The following is a 19,463-nucleotide window of genomic DNA, read 5'->3' on the forward strand; positions in this document are numbered from 1 at the left end:
ATCTTCTATTTTATCTTTCATGTTTAAATAGTTGGCCTTTTCTTCTTCAACAATAAATCATTAATAATCAAATTATTTACTTCCCTAATCTCTTTCAGCAATTTCCTTGTTTCTCGATCATTTTCTTTAATAACTGCCTTCACTATTTCAATACAACAATTATTAAATATCTTTAACAGTTCCTCATGGAACTCATTCCCTTCTTTTAAATTATTTGGGTACTTGTAAATTCTGAGTCCCTTGAGTAAAAAAACCTCTCCCCACACACGCTTTCAAGTAGCTATTATCTAAACACAGAGATTTGTACTTGAACATTAAATCATAGAGGTGGTTTACATTACTACTACATCTGTGAGTATCCTGAACATCAAAATTGTGACTTTGAAAAACATAGTTAGAAAATGATTTGTTTGTATTCAACCAATTAGAAACATTGTTTCCCTTACCCCAGTCAAAATCCGGTGTTGCGACTCCTTCATTATCACCAGCAATGTCCACAGTCTCATTCTGCTCATTACCACGCATTCCAGTAGCAAAATTGGCTATTCTTGTTTGTTTGTTCTTTCTGTTTTTGGAAATAAAATTATTGAGTCTTTTGGGACACTGCAAGTGTTCCCCTTCATCCTGGACTTCTAAATGTTGGATTTCTTCCATTGCCAAGTCCTGGGGCTGAGTATTTAGTGTGATGGTGTCATTGCCCTGAAGCCACACCTCCTGGTTGCCAGGAAACGAAGAATGACACCCGTACCTATACGAATTAGTAGAAACAGTATTTTCTTGTGAAGATAGTCTAAATACATTCTCACCATCACCTTGAATAGTTTGTTGTGCACTAAGCAAAGCCACAAGTTGTGTCAGCTGTCCCTCCACTTATGTCAACTGTTCTTGCACACTTTCTACAGCACTGGCACCCTCTCTGGGGCTGCCTATTAGGGTCTCAGTCTCCTCCATTAAAAAACTAGAATACTCAACAGGAGAGTGTGCCAAAAAGAAAATGTCCACACAAAACAAAAACCAAACCAAGAACCCAGCTCTAATGATGAACGGCCACACTATAAAGTCTGAGGAAAGCAATATGTCTAAATTTAATAACCACAATTTATAATTATATTTATATTATATGAATTAATTATATGTATTTATTATGAGTATGTGTTTTTAAGGAAGTTTTTAGCATTTATATGTGTAACATGTTTTTGTAAGTTTGTTGTAAAACTTTTTAACATGTTTATTAGAAGGTTTTTAACTTTAATTATATTAAAGATGTAGTTGGCTGTGAGCTTAGGGGATGGTATTTAAGGAGATTAATGGATTACTATGTGTAATGTCTGATGAAGTCTTCTGCTTGGACAAAAATGTATTTGTACTGACAACATTATTGAAATCAGCTTTCCTCTGGCTTTATAGTGTGGCCGTTCATCATTACAGCTGGGTTCTTGGTTTGGTGTGCTTTGGTTTTTGATGAGCTGTTCAATATTACCTACTGGAGAAGACAAAAACTTTCAAGTTATTCAAATATAAAGAAGGGTTATGTGGCTGTAACATATCACAGTCACTCACAAACCAAGGCTTGATGCAAAGCAAAGGAATAACAATAGCAAAGCAAACCTCTGTAAAAACATTTGGTTGTGCCAACACACAAATGGAACATTGCTCTCCCTCTCCCAAAACAACAGGCAAATTACATTTTTGTGCCAAATAAAGGAATAAAAAACCTGTACCTGTGGCCAACACCCCTACAGACCATCCTAGAAGGCTAACACCCATGTAATTGACAATATAGAACATTTACATTTCACTGAAATATCAATAGGAGAGTGTATATAGAAACAGTTGTAACATTAACACTTGCGATGAAAGTTAATAAAACTGTGCATCTGAGCAAGTAGAATGCCCTGACAAAAATACCTATGCCATCAGTAAACTTCTAAGAAGTGCATAAGATGAAAGTAGCATTTGCTAATGCCTATATATAGTCTCCTAGTGACATGAACAAATCCAGTATATAAATGAAAAATGCAATCATAGCTTAATAACATCTGTAGTCTTCTGTGCAGATAAATCCAAAGTAATAGCAATCTCCGTCTGTGTTATCCACATAGACAAGTCTCTTCACTTTCAGGTTCCCTAGTTATGTGGATACCTTTTTATAATGTAGATTCAGGACTGTGATTATGGTGAAGATGTAAAAATGAGGTGTGAACTCATTAGAATTGTTGAATTCCAAATTTTTGGCTCCATGCAGCAGATGCAAACAGTGCATGCACTCCCTCAGTGTTTGTTGTTAACAGATTGCAACTGTGAATGATTATTGGTAGGGAGAAGGAAAACACAACAGCAGTTCAGACTCCCTGACCTCCAGTGGGTGTGTCAGCCAGGTAATATTTACAAAGTGTAGAAGTAATTGTATTAAGGTTTTGAATGTTAGTAAGCAGCACACATTTCACAGTTTCTGTTAAGTAATATCCAACCTCCCCTGCATTTGATGAAAACCGTATATTATTGCCATTTGATATTCTCACATATTTTAATGACAATGATACAAAATGCCTTACATACTGCATGTCTCAGATTCCTGCTCAGATAAGAGAAGAACGAACACAATACAAAGATAAGGCAGAGCTGCATTGCTGCGAACAATAGTCATATAAGGTTGTGTGTTCAGTCATTGCACTACATTTGAAATTAACACATGTACAAACTGAGAGTGTGCAGGTGCCATATGTCTTGTTAATACTGTGGATGATTTTGGACTTGGTTGGATGCAAAATGATTTTCATTCCTGCTGCAAAGCTGTTTCTGTGGGAAAGAGGGATAAAACACCCTTACTGTGTTTTGTGGGTTCATTGCTTCATCTAGTCTTGTGTAAAAACCTTTCACATGTACCAACATTTATTTTGCACTATTGCTTATGTCATGTAATGCACTTCTCTGATAACCAATGCGTAAACTGCACTGTGGATCATGTGTGTGTGTGTGTGTGTGTGTGTGTGTGTGTGTGTGTGTGTGTGTCACATCTTCTAATCTGTAGATCATGGTTCAAGTCCCACATTTGTCTTTTAAGGATCAAAACTAAGAAACACTCCTCATGTTTGCATGTCACTTACCATCACTCAAACCTGGACTAATGGCCCACAAACAAAGAAGACAGAAAACCTGCAGACAGGATACAGAAAATCACGATTTCAAAAGAGATACATTGGTGCAGCTTTTGGTTTCTATCTTGCAAACCCACTAAGCAACATTGCACAGTGGTTAACAACCTCCCCAACACCTGCAGGTCTAGAACACCTGCAAACAGGAAGCAGACAATAGACAATTTCAAAATGGATGCATTCTTTTAAATATGTTGGGCACTGCACAAACACTGCAAGTGGCATTACGTGGTGGTCAACAGACAGAAGTTAATAATGAATATGAAAATATCTAACTGTTTTTAACTATTCCTGTGTCAACTGGTGAAAGTGTAGGGCTGCAATACAGATGATCCTAGGTTCTGATACAGCAAATTCCAAATATTTTTACTGCTGTTCCATTTTACTTTATATTAAAATTCACATGAAAACAATTATTACACACTCTCGATTTTATTAAAGGTTGTAAACTCAGTTTTAATAAACAGATATGGATTATTTGCATGAGTGGGGGTATACTGACTAAAGCTTCTGTAATTATAATTGTGTTTTCTGGCCTTGGATGATCTTCAGACTTCAGTAATAGTCATAAACACAGGGATGTATCCTTCATCCTTAAATGTTCAGGGTCTACATATTAATTTCCCCTCAAGTGATTGGCAGTGCTCTGCATAGACTCAGACACTTTGAGTGACATTTTCCTTGTAAAAGCAGAATTGAAATTTCTACAAAACCTAGTTGCACACAGAAATTGCGTCATGTTTACTGACAACCAGTTAATCCTCAAACAAACTGATATGGAATATGAGAGATGTATTTACACAAGGTCACTGGAGGCAAAGCTCTCACATAAAAGTACTCCTAAGTTCAATAAGGTTATCAGTAGCACACACACTGCACCCATCATGCACAATTCAAAGCAGGCATAGCGACACACATTTGCTGGGGCACCTAAATTTAACCTTCCTAAACCACAAAGACCTCCTAGACGAAGTACACATAACAAATGGGTCTATGACATAGCATCGAAAAGTCCTTTCATCGAATGGCTTTTACATCAAAAATGCCATTAACAGAAGTCACTTCTGTGAGATCGTGGTACAGTGAAGATCAGAAAATTTGTCCTTTCCATACTGTAGTGCACTCTCAGAGTTGGTGTATATATATATATATATATATATATATATATATATATATATATATATATATATATATATATATATATATATATATTCAGTGTGGAGGGGGGGGCACAGCCCCCCACAAAAGCAACTTCTATTAACAGCATTTTCAGTTTAAAAGCCATTTAATGACAGGACTTTTTGATGCCATTATATAGACCCATAAAAAATACCCTCAGCAGCCACAAATGCTCTCTTTCAAAATAACACTCATATCAACACTTAGAGCAGCATCTTATGGAGCCTCTACCTCTAAGCCCATAAGGCAAGTCACCACACAATCCAACATTCTAGTCATTGAAGAATCCATCATGAGACACACTGATGTCCCTCTTACCAGGCTGAGTAAGGAAAAAGCTACTGTCAGTTGCATATCAGTGGCTAGAACCCACCACATTACACATGCACTAAGGTCATTGGCCCACAATTACCAATATGACTCAGTCATAGTCCATGTTGGAGTAAATTACTTGAGATGTACCTCGCTACACTATATGAAGAGAGACATCATGGAGCTCTTGGACTATGTGTCTCAGGCTGGTATGACCCTAGCATTGAGCATTTTACCTTCTCCAACGATGATGCCACAATATGAACAAAACATGATTAACTTTAATAACTGGCTTAGTTTCTGATGTCATTCCAAGGGGGTGCAATATTCGTCTGCAGTGAAGCAGATGGTCAACAGACTATGCAGCTTTGCCAGGGATGGTCTGCACCTCTCCCCTCTAGGTTTTCTAATATCAGCTAAAACATTGTCTTCCCCATAGTGCCTTTTTTAGGCAATACCAAACTGAAAGTACTTCCGACATAGCAAATCAAAACCAAGAATATCTAAAGGTATTGCTGCTCAGTGCTAGCAGTCTAAACAAATACTCCACTCCCTAGAAGCTCTCTTTACCCTAGAGAATGTTGATGTCTTTCTGGTCACTAAGACATGGTTTAAAGCCACGGAGAGCACACTAACAGTGCAAGGTTATAATGCCTTCCACACATTTAGACCAGCTACTTCACAGGCAGGGACTAAAGATGAAAGTGTTTCTATTTACATTAAAAACAAAAATACTTCAAGACTGGTCAAACAGGACAATGCACTTGAGCTGTTCCGTGTTCAAATCACCATAGGTAAAATCCAGTACCACTTCCTTGTAAGCTATAGGTCCTCCCTATGACCAAAGAAACCCATAACAAGCATTTTTACTTATTAGGAACACTAAGCATCCAACCCAATACCATATTCATGGGTGACTTTAATTACCCCAGTATTGACTGGGAATCCTATATGACAACAAACGTACATGCCCAGAGATTCCTGGATTTTGTAAACACAAACTCCCTGGACCAGATAGTCAATACACCAACCAGGGGTGCAACCATACTAAATCTGGTCCTCTCTAATATGGGAGACTGCTACACACCCCCTACTGTAATGCCTTCCCTGATAAGGTCAGACCACAAAATGGTCTCCTTTGAAGTAAAAATAAAACCTGGACCCTCAGCTAAACCTGGAATACTCTAAGGCTCACCACATGCTATTAAGTGAGAATCTGGCAAAATGTTAAGTCCCCATAAACCCAGAGAACACTTCTGCCTATGCAGAACTGTTCACAGAAACACTGTATAAGCATGTTAATAGCTCCATAGAGGCAGCTGTACACACCAGGAAGAAGTACAGAAATAACTCAAAAAACAAGCTACCCTGGTGGAATCACAAAATCAATTGGCTGTATAACAGGAGGAAGAAAATCATGGCAAAAATTAGGAGGTGCAGCACCCAGCAGGGTAAAAGCTCTCTCATCAAACTAAACAAACAACTCAGAAGACAAATAAAGTCTACCAAAGCCAAATTTGAGGTATGTTTGGCCTCCCAGGCCAAGGACAAGCACAAAGAATTCTTTAGCTATGTCCACAACCTCAAAGGCAGTACACAATTGTGTCCAGAGCTCATTGTAAATGTAGCCACCTATACTGAGCCAGAAGATATAGCAAACCTCCTGGCTGATAAATTCAGCTCCAACTTTACTCCTCTCTCCCCCTCAACCTTCCCTCAGGAAATATCATCAAATATAACTTCCCCTACTATCAGTAGGGAACAGGTCCTTAATGCTCTGTCTAAGACCAAGAACTCTGCATCAATGGGCCCAGACAATATCCCAGGATGCTTTCAAATAGCATGAAACATAACCTATCAGGGCCTCTTGAATTACTATTTAACTGTAGCCTCCAAGCAGGCTTCATGCCTCGTGAATGGAGAAAGGCAACAGTCATCCCTCTGCACAAAGGTGGGCCATCTACAGACCCTGGAAACTACAGCCCCATAAGTCTCACTAGTCGTATATATAAAACCGTGGAAAGAATTATCATGGAGATGATCAACAAAGATATAGTAAATGTCCAGACACTGAACCCAACCAAGTTTTGTTTTGTCAAGGGCAGATTATGCCTACTTAACCTGGTGGACTTCTTTGAGAAGGTCACCAAAGCAATGGACGAAGGCAATATCATTCACACTGCATACCTTGACCAGCCCAAGGCATTTGACACAATACCCCAGTCAGGCATTATTGACAAACTCAAGAGGTTAGGTACAAACCCGTATGTTACCTGGTGGATAGCCAACTGGCTAACAGACAGGACCCAGGATCTTAGAACTGGGGAGTCTACCTCTACAAAGGGGCCAGTCACAAGTGGAGTTCCCCAGCAATCAGTCCTTGGACCGCTCCTTTTTGACATTTAATTCTCAGAAGCCAAGGCCAATGTCAGTGGTCTCTGGCTGACTAAATTTGCAGATGATTGCAAATTAGGAGCTGCCATTGAATCTCACACTGACACAAATGTTCTCCAGGAGGGGCTGACACAGACAAAGAACTGGAGTCAGAGACATGGACTAAAACTAAATGCCAAGAAATGCATAATAATATTCTTTGTGAAGTCATCCATCCCTGGTAACTATCATATTGACAACACACCCCTTAGAGCTGTCCCGGTAGTCAGCAACTTAGGGACACACATAGATAGTAATCTAGCCTTTGATCATCATTTGTCTACAGTTGTGAGGAAATACTTTGGTGTTGCCCAACTTATAGACAAAGGTATGGCATCTATGTCCAATGAAGAGATTGTTCCACTGTATTCAGCATTCATCTGACTTAAAATTGAGTACAATTCCCCCTTTGGTATGTACCTAACCAGGCATATCCAACAATTGGAACATCCACAGCGGTTCCTCACTAAAAGAATACAGGGAGTAAGTAATATGTCCTATGCAGACCCCCTCAAGGCCTTATCCCTGTATTCTGTCTTCTACAGGGTTTTGAGGTGAATATCTATACCTGGCATAAAGGGCATTGTCAGACCCCACTCTGATAGACCTCCGGCATATCCACAAAACAAACATCACCAGCATTACCCTTTCTAAAGACTTAAATCTTGCCTGTGATATAAATAGGACCTGCTAGAGAGATAGGTATGTATCCCAGAGACCGCCCTGTCTATGGAACAGGCTCCCCATCCATGTGAAGCAGAGTTTCTCCCTAATACAATTGAAGCGCAATTTGGACAAATTGGTGGGAGACTAAAATTCATTCCTCATTTGGCACCTATGTCTCTAATGGACACAGGTAACCTGTAAATGGTTCATCTCCCAGGGCCATACTTAGGTTCACAGGTTCATAGGTAGGTACTAGGCTATCGGCCCTGAGGCCTATATAAGCCTAGCCAAAAAGGTTCCTTGGCTTTCGCCACCCAAGAAAGTTATTTTCCTGTGCCCCTGTCTAGCAGAGCCACAGAAGTGATCCAGGAGTGAATTTCCTATTTCCCATGCAATTGTCGAGATTTTTCTTAAAGAGGGCTAATGAAGAGCTTTGCTTGACATGAATGGGTAGTCTGTTCCTGAGCATGGGAAGTTTCTGGGACAGGAATCTATCCCTCCAGCATGTTCTGTTTATTGTGGTGGCAAGGTTTAGGTCCCTAGAGCATGTGGCTTGGAGGAATTATTTTTTTTTAAATTTATCATGTCCAACAGAACTGGGTTTGACATGGCTTTGTATGCTAGGCAGAAGTTGCCTCTGAGTAGGCGATAAACGATGGAGTAGAGCTGGAGTTTTTTTGAGATGGCCTGCGTATGGCATCTGTTTGAGGCTGGTAATCCTCTTAATGAGGTATTTATGTGGCCTTTCTAGTTGTTGTAAATGTCTTGCGAGGTACATCCCAAACAGGGTGTGGTACTCTATAATGAGTCTGATGAGGGATGAGTAGAGAAGAACAATGACCTCTTTTTTTCTGGAGGTGAACCTTTTTGTGATGAGGTGTGGCATGTAGAAGGATTTCCTGACTACTGTGGCGATGTGATTATCAAAGGAGAGACTACTGGCCACCTGTGTCCCAAGGTCTCTTATCACACTTTCAGTGCCTATGTGGTAGTTCATGGGTACAGTGTTTTTGCCAAAGGGGATGACAATGCACTTCTTGTCATTGAGCTTGAGACCATGACTTTGACACCAAGCATCAGTCTCAGTGAGGCCCCTTTGTAGAATGTCCACTTCATTAGGTGATTCCATTATGGCATCTAATTTGAAAATTGTCTGCAAACATCATTAGCCAAAGACCTGCTCTATTAGCCTGGACTTCTGAGAAGTAGATGCCAAACAGGAGAGGACCCAGGACTAAGCCCTTGAAGTTGGAGTTGGAGTCGGCTACTTTCACTGTGTGGGTTCTGTCAGTGAGCCAGTTGGCCACCCATCTTGTGACATAGGGATTCATGTCCAGTCTAGTGAGTTTGTCTATAATTCCCGAATGGGGGATGGTGTCAAAAGCCTTGGTGAGGTCAAAATAGGCTGTGTGCACCACCTTACCCTCGACCACGGCTCTGGTGACTACTTCAAAGAAGTCAATCAGGTTTAGGAGACATGGCCTACATTTTACAAACCCAAATTGAGTGGGGTCTAGGGTTTGGAGGTTACCTATGTCCTTGTCTATTAGCTCCAAGATGATACATTCCATGGCCTTGTTTTCCAGGATCATCAGTCTAATGGGGCGGTAGTTCCCGGGGTCCATGGTGGCAACCCCTTTGTGGAGTTGAATAACCATTGCTGTGCGCCATTCAGTAGGCACAAAGCCTGAAGTGAGGCTACGACTGAACGTGGTACTTAGGATGGTGCCATTTCATTCTGTAGTTCATGCAGAATCTAGCCTGGGATGTTGTCAGGTCCCATGCTGTGTTCTTGGCTTTGAAGAGTGTGGTCTTTACTTGCGCAGCCATGATTACAGGGACTTTGCATTCTTCCGGTATAGTGATGGGCCCTTTGGGGGGGGGTGAGGGAGGATGAAGCTTGTACTGAACATATCTGCCAGGATGTTGGCAATATCAATTGGTTCTGTATGTCTAGTGCCATTGTGCTGTAGCTTAGAGCACATCTGAGTGTCGCCGTTGAGATTCTTGACATAGCTGTAGAATGCTTTGTGGTTGTCTTTAGAATCAGTGATGATTTAATTTTCATAACTAGCTTTGGAGGATTTTATGAGGGATCTCAGCTTCTTACTGAGGCTAACCATGGAGTTCCTGCAATCAGGGGATTTTACTCTTTTTTGCAACAGCTTCTTCCTTCTGTTGTAGAGTTTGTTTATGGCAGAGGACCACCAGATTGGCTTCTTTTTTTTGGAGGATAGCGTCTTGATTCTGTTGGGGATGGCACTATCCATGCACTTGTGTATGTGCTTATACAGTGCATTTGCATAGGATTCAGCAGTCATACCTCTATTTTCCATCTATATGGGTGTCGTGAAGCTTGCTACTTCTGTCTTAAGAAGCATGGAGTTGGCTTTGGACAAGTTTTTAATGGTGGTTTCCTTAATGGGGAGTGGGGGTGGGATATTGATGTCTTGGGTGATTAGCTTGTGGTCAGATCTGACCTGCGAGGAGTTGACCTCTGGCATGGAACATTAGTTGCCCATATTGGTAATGACCAGGACCAGTACAGTTCTGGCCCTGGTGGGGGTATGAACAAGCTGATCCAGAGTATTGGAATTATTGGAATTTATGAATTCCAGAAAGCGTTGAGCAAATGAGTAAGTTCATGAGTAGTTTTCCCAGTTGGTGATGGGGTAATTGAAATTGCCCATTGTTAGGGTATTGGGCTGTACCTTAATATTACCCAGTATGTCAAGAAACGTGGAGTGGGCATCCTGTGGCATGGTGGGGGATCTGTAAGAAGCTACAACCTGGATTTCAGTCTTGCCCAGTTTTAGTTGCACTTCAATAATTTCGGATGCATTATGTTGAGCAACTGGCCTGGAGGTGTGGGTATCCTTAATGAATATGGACATGCCCCCTCCTTTAGTGTTTCAGTCCAGGTTAGGTGGCTGAAAGGTGTGGCATGAGTTATAGTCTGGTAATGCAGGGGTGCTCTCTGGAGCTTTGAACCAGTTCTCTGTCACTGCACAAATGCCAAATGTTCTCCATTTTAAGGAGTGCCTCGAGTGAGTGCATTTTTAGGTTTAGACTTCTAGCATTGAGTAGCATTACCCTCAGACTTTGCTTGCTTATACCTGCTATAGTGGTGAGTTTGTCATTTGAACCTTGCCTAAAAAAGTTACACTTTTCAAGGGTATGAGAACTTGTCAAAGATTTGGGATGCATGGCTAGGCTTAAAAATGTCCTTATGATCATTAGTCTAGTAAACACCTGTGGACCTATGAACCTATGGATGTATAAACTAGGACCTTGTCGGGTCACACACGTACATAGTTTACTCATCAGTCTGTCGTGTGCATTTATATGTAAATAATGAGTTTTCCTAAGAAGCACTTCTTCTGTGGCAAGGATAAAAAAAAATCACCATTGTGGAAGAAAGCGTTTTGCCTCTTAAGCATAAGTTTGAATGCCACAATGTAAAAATTAATTTTATCAGTGTTTAAAGCTCCCCAAAATGTGTCAGGTCATGAAATTTATGCCCTCAGTAGATGTCTGCAAAGTTAAATCATCTAACATTTCCAGCAGCAAACAACACAAAAACTAATGCAAAGTATCAGATTAAACTTCCAATTTAAAAAAAAAAATGTTTTCCTCTCTGTTTGGAACTGTTACTCTCTGCTTAATGTTGTGCAAACAAGGTTGTCATCCTTGTTCGGGTTTGCACCCTATCAGTAAATTTGATAACAGGCATTGGTAGGAAATCATTCTTATCTATTGCTGTTTTTCCTGGTTGGACATGTCTGGGGATAGAAGGGAAGATGTCCAATTTAGGGAAAAGCGGTGAAGTGTTGAGGAGTCCAGAATCTTCACTGGACTCCTTGTAAAGCACCACAGCTGAAGGCTCTTGCAGGGGAACTATACCAGCTCCAAGTGCAAGTCTGTGGCTTGAAATAGTCTGCCCAAGGCTGTCTCTAGCATGACTGGCATTTTACACACTGGAGAACAGTGTAGGCATCACTCTAATGACCTGAAAAGGCACAAGAGGGATAAACTCAACCAGTGGCGAGATGATTTAAGGACTGCTGACATCCAACAGTTGTGCAAGTATACTGATAAAGAGAATTGATAGTAGATAGAAAGCTGAATATAGGCAAGACTGGTATGCATAATTCTGTTCTCATGTTCACTTCTCTTTATTCCACAGATAATACAGAGATTATTGTGAATAAAGATGCTCATGCAGAGCATCTAGAAAGACTGAAGGAAGCAAGTGGTATGTATGCAGCACCACAGAATTTTAGCTAAACTATTTATTTTCTATAAAGTTGTGGTGAAGTAAGCATGTATATCCTAAATGTAAAAGCAAGCATGCATGCTTCATTCTGTAGCACAAGCCAGCTGTAGGAGTCAACTCCAATACTGTAGTCAAAGTAACCAATATGTAGTAAAATCCTTTAAAGTATTACATAATTTAATTTTAACACAAGTGGCATAAATGAACTGCTGTTAACTTAATCTGTATAATTAGACCTAGTGTATGTGCAAAATATGCACATCACAAGGATTACTTTGGACAATCCTTATTTATAGTTTGTAGTTGTTAAGAAAAATACTTAAATGTAAAAATTGAGATAAAGTATGCTATTTTTTCGATAATGCATTGCATGTCACATATGATGGTACTAATTATCTCTCTTTTTTTTCTCACCTCAACCCTTATCTCTCTTATTTTGTTCAATGTTTTGTCAAAACATTTCACTGTCATCCATCCCTGACAAATCACAAAATGATTTACAGCACAGGGAGGTAGGCCATCTCCCATGGCCCAGCCTGTCCTAATCCACCGGCTCCTGCACTGATGCACATCACATCTGGGACTCAACCTGGCAGTACTGCCTCTGCTGCCCCTGCACTACCTGGGTTCTCCACATCAGGTAGCACTATCCTGGCAGCTGATGCTGTGGTACCCTCTGGGAGAAATTATAGAGGTGGAGATTTTATCATGTGCCAGGAGATGTCAGGGTCAAGCATGGCATCATTGGTGCATGCCTACTCTGGAAAGAGAACTGCTCTTAATTATGGTCCATAGAAGATGTCAAGCATTCCAACACTTGTATAGTAAGGGAACAGTGATGACAGTCCTGTGGGTGAGGGCTAAACTCTCACTTTCCCCATGTTTGGTGGGCGTAGGCATCTGTTGTCCCCTCCCTGACCCCAATCATGGTGTGCCCCAACCTATTGTCTTCCACACCACCTCTGTGTCTTGTTGTGTTTGCCATGTTTGTTTGCATCTGCTTCCTCACCTACCCTACTTACCTTGCCAAAAAAATACCTACATCCCTTATCCAACATTCATCTCTTACTGAAGTAAAAAAAATAAATAAATAAATAAAATAGACACCTGTCCCACAAATAGATATATATTGTCCTATACATAGTTCTCCACTGCACATGCATGTCTTCTCAACACACTTGATTCAGTCCAATTGGCTATACAGTATGATTGCATTGTTGTCATGTCTCTTTATTGATGTGACAGTCCAAATTCAGCTAATGTTCTGCATGTTTTCATTTTACACTGTTGAAGAAATGGATTACTGTTACACTTTCCTACATCCCTCTTGCACATTTCTATATTGCTTTCCCTTTGTTCTTCCACCTGCTCGTTCCCCATTTCACCATTTTCTTATCTAACCCATTTTAACACATTTAATCTGGTCAAAAATAGAATCATACACAGCACACATAAGTTAAAAAAAAAGAAAAGCAATGGATCCCTTCACTTTTTGGCCTCTGTGTTTGCATGTCATTTTGCATCACTCACCAATGCCAAGTGAGAATGAACGGCAATGCAATTACCTCCATGCAATGCTGCTTAAACATGCTGTGCTAAGGTAACACACATTGAATATAGATTAAAGCATTATTTTATTTGATTATCAGTGCATATTTAAAACTAGTACATATACCTGCATTCGATCCCTATGTCATCTGGGGTCCAAAATAAATGTGTCAGTGCAGTTACTCCTGCTGTCACAGAGTCAGCTGAGCAGCAGGTGTGTTTCATAAACTCAGTACTTAGAACTCTCAGAAATTTAGCAATTAGGCTCATTTTTGCTTGCCGGTTAACTATGTGCAAACAGGGAAAGAAGTAGAAAAGTGTACCTCACATGTACACTTTGCCATCGATCACGTAAAGCAACTGTTCACTTGTATGCTTTGGAAAGTGCTCTTTAGCATGTATTACTTATGCTTACTGTACATTTAGTTTTCATCCAATGAAAGTACATGTAAAAACACAAACAAAAGGAAGGCACTTTTTAAGTAAAGAACACATATTTACACTGCAGCAATCTGTTACCTCCACACATGCACTTCAAACTTTGTCTCCCAGCACTTGTACAGAAATAAATAACAAATGTTTTCTTATACAGCATGCATGTTTTTATAATGACAATGCACATTCAGATTGTCCAATAACTTGTAGTAATGTGGACAGCTGTTTGCAAATAGTTTGCAAACATCTCTTTCTAAGGTTTACCTGCACATTGGAAAAATAGCAGCAAATGCTGCACTTTGCACACTCAACAATGTGGTAACATGCGGATCTTTAATACCTCGACAGTTGTACATGGCTAACTATCCATTTCAGACAGGCCTCCCTACATCTTCTCTCAAACATCCAGTGGTGATGTAATCTGCAATAAATTGTCCTGCAGCTTTATAAAGGTCAGACTTGTGCCATGGAGCTTGTGTTAAGTACTGAGTTCTCTAGTCTATGTACTTAGGTTGGGGTTCTAATTTCACTGTAGTCAACTGGCATGTGTGTGTCTGCCTAATCTGAAGAACATTATTGTGCATCCTGCAGTCATCAATACAATCCCATGGTGTGTCAATATTTTGACAGTTGAACATTCCTACACATCTATTTCATTCAGAACTCCCAACATCTTCTCTCAAGCATCCAGTGATGATGTCATTCACTATAAATTATCCTGCAGGCTTAGTAAATTCATATTTGTGCTGTAGTGCTTGTATTAAATACTGAGTTCTCTAGTTTGTGTACTTAGGTGGGGGTTCTAATCTCACTGTAGTCAACTGGTGTGTGTGTGTGTGTATGTGTGTGTGTGTGTGTGTGTGTGTGTGTGTGTGTGTGTGTGTGTGTGTGTATGTGTGTGTGTGTGTGTGTGTGTGTGTGTGTGTGTGTGTGTGTGTGTGTGTGTCTGTGCGTGTGGATGTGTGTGTATGTGCGTGTGTGTTTGTCTAGTCTGGTGAGCATAATTGTGTATCCTGCCACCATCCCTATAATCTCTTAGTGTACCAGTATTTTCACAGTTGGACATGGCTGCACACTCAGTTCATTCAGGCCTCCCAACATCTTCTCTCAAGCATCCAGTGATGATGCCATTCACTATAAATTGTCCCACTGCCTTATAAAAGTCAGACTTGTGCCATGGTGCTTGCACTAAGTACTGAATTCTCTAGTCTGTGTACTTCATTAGGTGGGACTTCTAATCTCACTGCAGTCAACTGGTGTGTATGTGTGTAATTGTGTATCCTGCACTCATAACTACAATCTCATGGAGTGTCAGTATTTTGACATTTGGAAATGACTACACATTCATTTCATTCAGACTTCTCAAAAGCTTCTCTTAAACATCCAGTGATGATGTTATCTACTATACATTGTCCTGCAGCATTGTAGAAGTCAGACTTGTGCTGTGGAGCCTGAGTTAAATACTGAGGTCTCTAGTCAATGTACTTAGCTAGGCAGGGACTCTGCTATCATTGCATTCAGTTGGTGTGTGTGTGTGTGTGTGTGTGTGTGTGTGTGTGTGTGTGTGTGTGTGTGTGTGTGTTTGTTCACCTGGTTGACATTAGAGAGAGCATTTTACACCAGAAAGCGTGATACTGCTATTACCATCTTCCTCTCAACAGACTCTGCTGATGTCATAAGCAAAAGCTGTCTGTCAAACATGTTTTGTTAATGTCACAAACTAGGTTAAGATCCCTAGAGCGAGTGACTAATGGTTATCAGAGCTGTGGATGCGCAGCATTTCCATCAGGGTAAGGCAGGTATAAGTCACCTCTCAGCAGCCTATATGATACAGAGTACAGTGACAGTGCTTTCATTCTATCCATGTACATCATGGCATGGTTTGTAGGCCATGTATTTTCTTGTTGAGAAACCTCTGTGGTCTCTCCAGCTACTCCAGATGTCGGTGAGGTACATGCAAAAATGAGTATTGTACTCTATCAGTAGTCTGATAAGTGTTGAGTACAGTGGTATAATATCATCAGACCTGTATGTGTTGCCCTAGCTTATGAGATGCACAATGTAGAAGGCTTTCCTTACCACTGTTGCTATCTACCTGTGTCTTGCACCACTGTGTTTGAACTTGGGGGGCATTATTAATACTGTAGTTAGCGGGGAATTCCACTTTTCTAAAGGTTATAATAATGGCACTTTTTGTATGTAGCTTTAGATTGTGTGGCTTTGAACCAATCATTTGTCTTTGTTAGCCCCTCCTGTAATATGTTAACATTGTTGGAAGACTCAGTGATTGCACCCAAGTTGCAATCATCTCAAACTTGGTAAGTCAAAGGCCATCTAATTTAGCCTGGACTTCTGATAAATGGATTCTGAACAGTAAAGGGCCCAGCACAGATACTTGTGACATGCCATTGGTGATGGATGTACTGGTGGAGGATAAATCACCAACTTTCATAGTATGTGTTCTGTTGGTGAGCAAATCAGCTAAATATCTAGTGACATAACTGTTAATCTTCAGCTTGGAGAGTTTATCAATGATACCTGAGTGTGGTTTGCGTCAAAACCCTTGACCAGCTCAAGGTAGACAGTAGTCACTGTCTTACATTTATCCAGGGCTTTGGTGACTTACTCAAAGAAATCTACTAGGTTTAATAAGCATGATATAAACTTAACAAAGCCAAATTGGGTTGGATCTATGTCCTTGTTGATAAGGTCCATGATAATTCTGTCCATGGTCTTGCAGATAAGACTGGTTAGACTTATAGGTCTATAGTTCCCAGGGTCAGTTGATGGCCCCTCTTTGTACAAGGGGTTTACTGCTGCTGTTGTCTGCTGGAACAAAGCCAGTTCACAAGTTATGGTTAAATACAACTCTAACTGGGTCCACTAGTTCTTGTCCTCAATTGCTTAGTAAGCAACCTGTGATGTTATTTGGTACCACCGAGGCCATGTTTTAGCCTTGGAGAGCACGGATATGAACTGATATCTAGAGATACTAGGCAGAGGACTGTTGTCAGGTATGCTATGGGGTATGTCCAATGGGGCCAGGAGCTTGAACTTTGCACCAATATCCTCTGGTGCAGCTTCATGATTACACTCCTAGCATTAAGAAGCAGTACTTTGTGTTTGCCTCCAGTGGATGTTACATCAGAACTTTTGTTGCTTTTAAAGTGGTGCCTAAAAAGGCACTATGGGGGAGGCAAGCACCTTTTCCAGTATCTGACAGCCTAGAAGACACATATGCAGACCATCTCTGGCAAAGCAGTGTGGTTTGTCGACCATGTCATCCCAGGCTGAGAGATACTGGATCCACCTGGACTGACATCACAAGCTAAGCCAATTGTTGACGTTCATCTGTTGATTATATTGCGGCATCATCCTGGGTGAAGATAGAGTGCTGCTTATGGCAATGGCCATACCTGCCTGGGACACATAATGTGAGACTTCAGTCATGCATCCCTTCATATAGTCCAGAAAGGTACATCTCAAGTAATTCAACCCAACATGAAGTATGACAGAGACATAACGGTACTTGTTGAGTGATGTGAGTGACATGGTATGATACAATTGTATGTATATTGTTGGCATATTAGGGAGTGTTGCAGTGGAGCAAATCAGCTTTTGACACAGTTCACATTACAGACACCATCACAGTGACAATTGCAGTATGGCATAAGTGTGCAAGTGTCTACGTACCATCATTAAATGTTCTGTGACACCAATCAGTATACATTCATATTGATTACATGGTTACATAAGTCTTTTTTTCTGTCTTGTCTCATACATATGCTGTTAATCTTTGATATACACAACAATGTATCACATGTTTTAATACAGTTGCAACCTTGGGGGAATCATTGTTTATGCAGCTGTTTTGCTAGAAGCAAGGATTATTGAGGGAGTAAGCAGTAGCACCACTGCGTGACTATTAGCATTTGTGTCAGTAAATTTTCTGCATGAGCCACAAACAACTGATCTGTAATGTGTCCCGATATGACATCAGGCTGCTCATACACAGCTTTACCATGAAACACATATAGGCATATGTGGTAATTGATATAAGTACATGATGTCACAGTTGTATAACTGTGGTATGGTACCAGTGTGTGGAATGTGATAAATGACCATGGTTGTATGTGTAGGTCTTTTCACAAATCATGTATTCCAATACAATTGAAGCATTAGCGGAATACACAACTAACCACAGATGTGCATGTGGATGCCACCAGACATACCCAACTGAAGCGAATAGACAATTCCCTAACTAACTGTTTGTCTCACAGGTCATTCCCCCCTTTCGCTACTGTCCATCAGCTAAAGTATACAAGCAAATCTTACTCAGTGTCTATGCTAAGGAGGGCAGAACATTTGTCTGCTCTGTATGGCTAATAACACAGAATCAATGGGCCGTGACAACATCACAGATTGCCTATAGCATGGATCAGAACATGGAACTACCAGACAAGGTGAGATCCATTCTTTAACACAGCCTCCAGACAGAATATGTTCCCATAGAAAGGTATACATCAACATGCATCCATCTGACTGTAGAGAGGGAGAGCACCTGATGCATGCATGTAAAGAAACATTCTGACTGTTCTCATCTGTGAGGTAGACCAACATGTTATCATGGACCTTTACTAAATGTAGACTGGCAATATCTCAGCTGTGTGTGAAAGACTTGTGCGATTTGTTTGGGTCTATATTATATGTTCAAAGTCTGAAAACTTCGAATCTCATATGATCGACTCCATATGAGCGAAGTTTTCAAACATCGAACATAAAATATAAACAAAATAAAAATAAAAAAACATACCTGAAAGCTCTATGCAGGGGGGCACCCCCCGCTACTTAAATATACCAACTCCAAGATCGCACTACATTGAAGTGAAGGGAAATATTCCCTACGGTGATCTCCCTTGTAATGTTCAATGTTTGAAAACTTTACTAATATGATGTAGATCATATGAGATTTGAAGTTTTCAAACTTTGAACTTACAATATAGACCCGATTTGTTCATGCTACATCTATGTCTGTAACATTGTTAGCTGTCCTCAAGAAGGTCAACAAGGGCATGCATGATGATAACACTATCATCCTGAAAGAACTTGACCAGGCCAAGGCATTTGAGGCCAAATCCACACTGTGGTATTTTTGCAGCACTGTCTCAAGTAGCCATAAACACCTATATCACCAAGTGGTTTGACCACTGGGTCACATACATAACATCTAAATATGTTGAAGTGTGTGAAGTGACCTATATCTAGAGTTCTGTAATCAGGCCCGTACCACAGGGTTGCATGCTAGGCCCTTTCCTGTCCATTATTTAAGTCATATACATCAAGAATGACATACACATCCTGTGTCCAAACATCTGTCTGGAGGACTGCAGATTGTGTACAATCATTGACTCTAACTGTGATATTAGTATGACACAGACAGTATCAACACATACAAAAGA

Source organism: Protopterus annectens, chromosome 4.part1 (assembly GCF_019279795.1).
Source record: "Protopterus annectens isolate FY-2018-M chromosome 4.part1, PAN1.0, whole genome shotgun sequence".
NCBI lineage: Eukaryota > Metazoa > Chordata > Ceratodontiformes > Protopteridae > Protopterus > Protopterus annectens.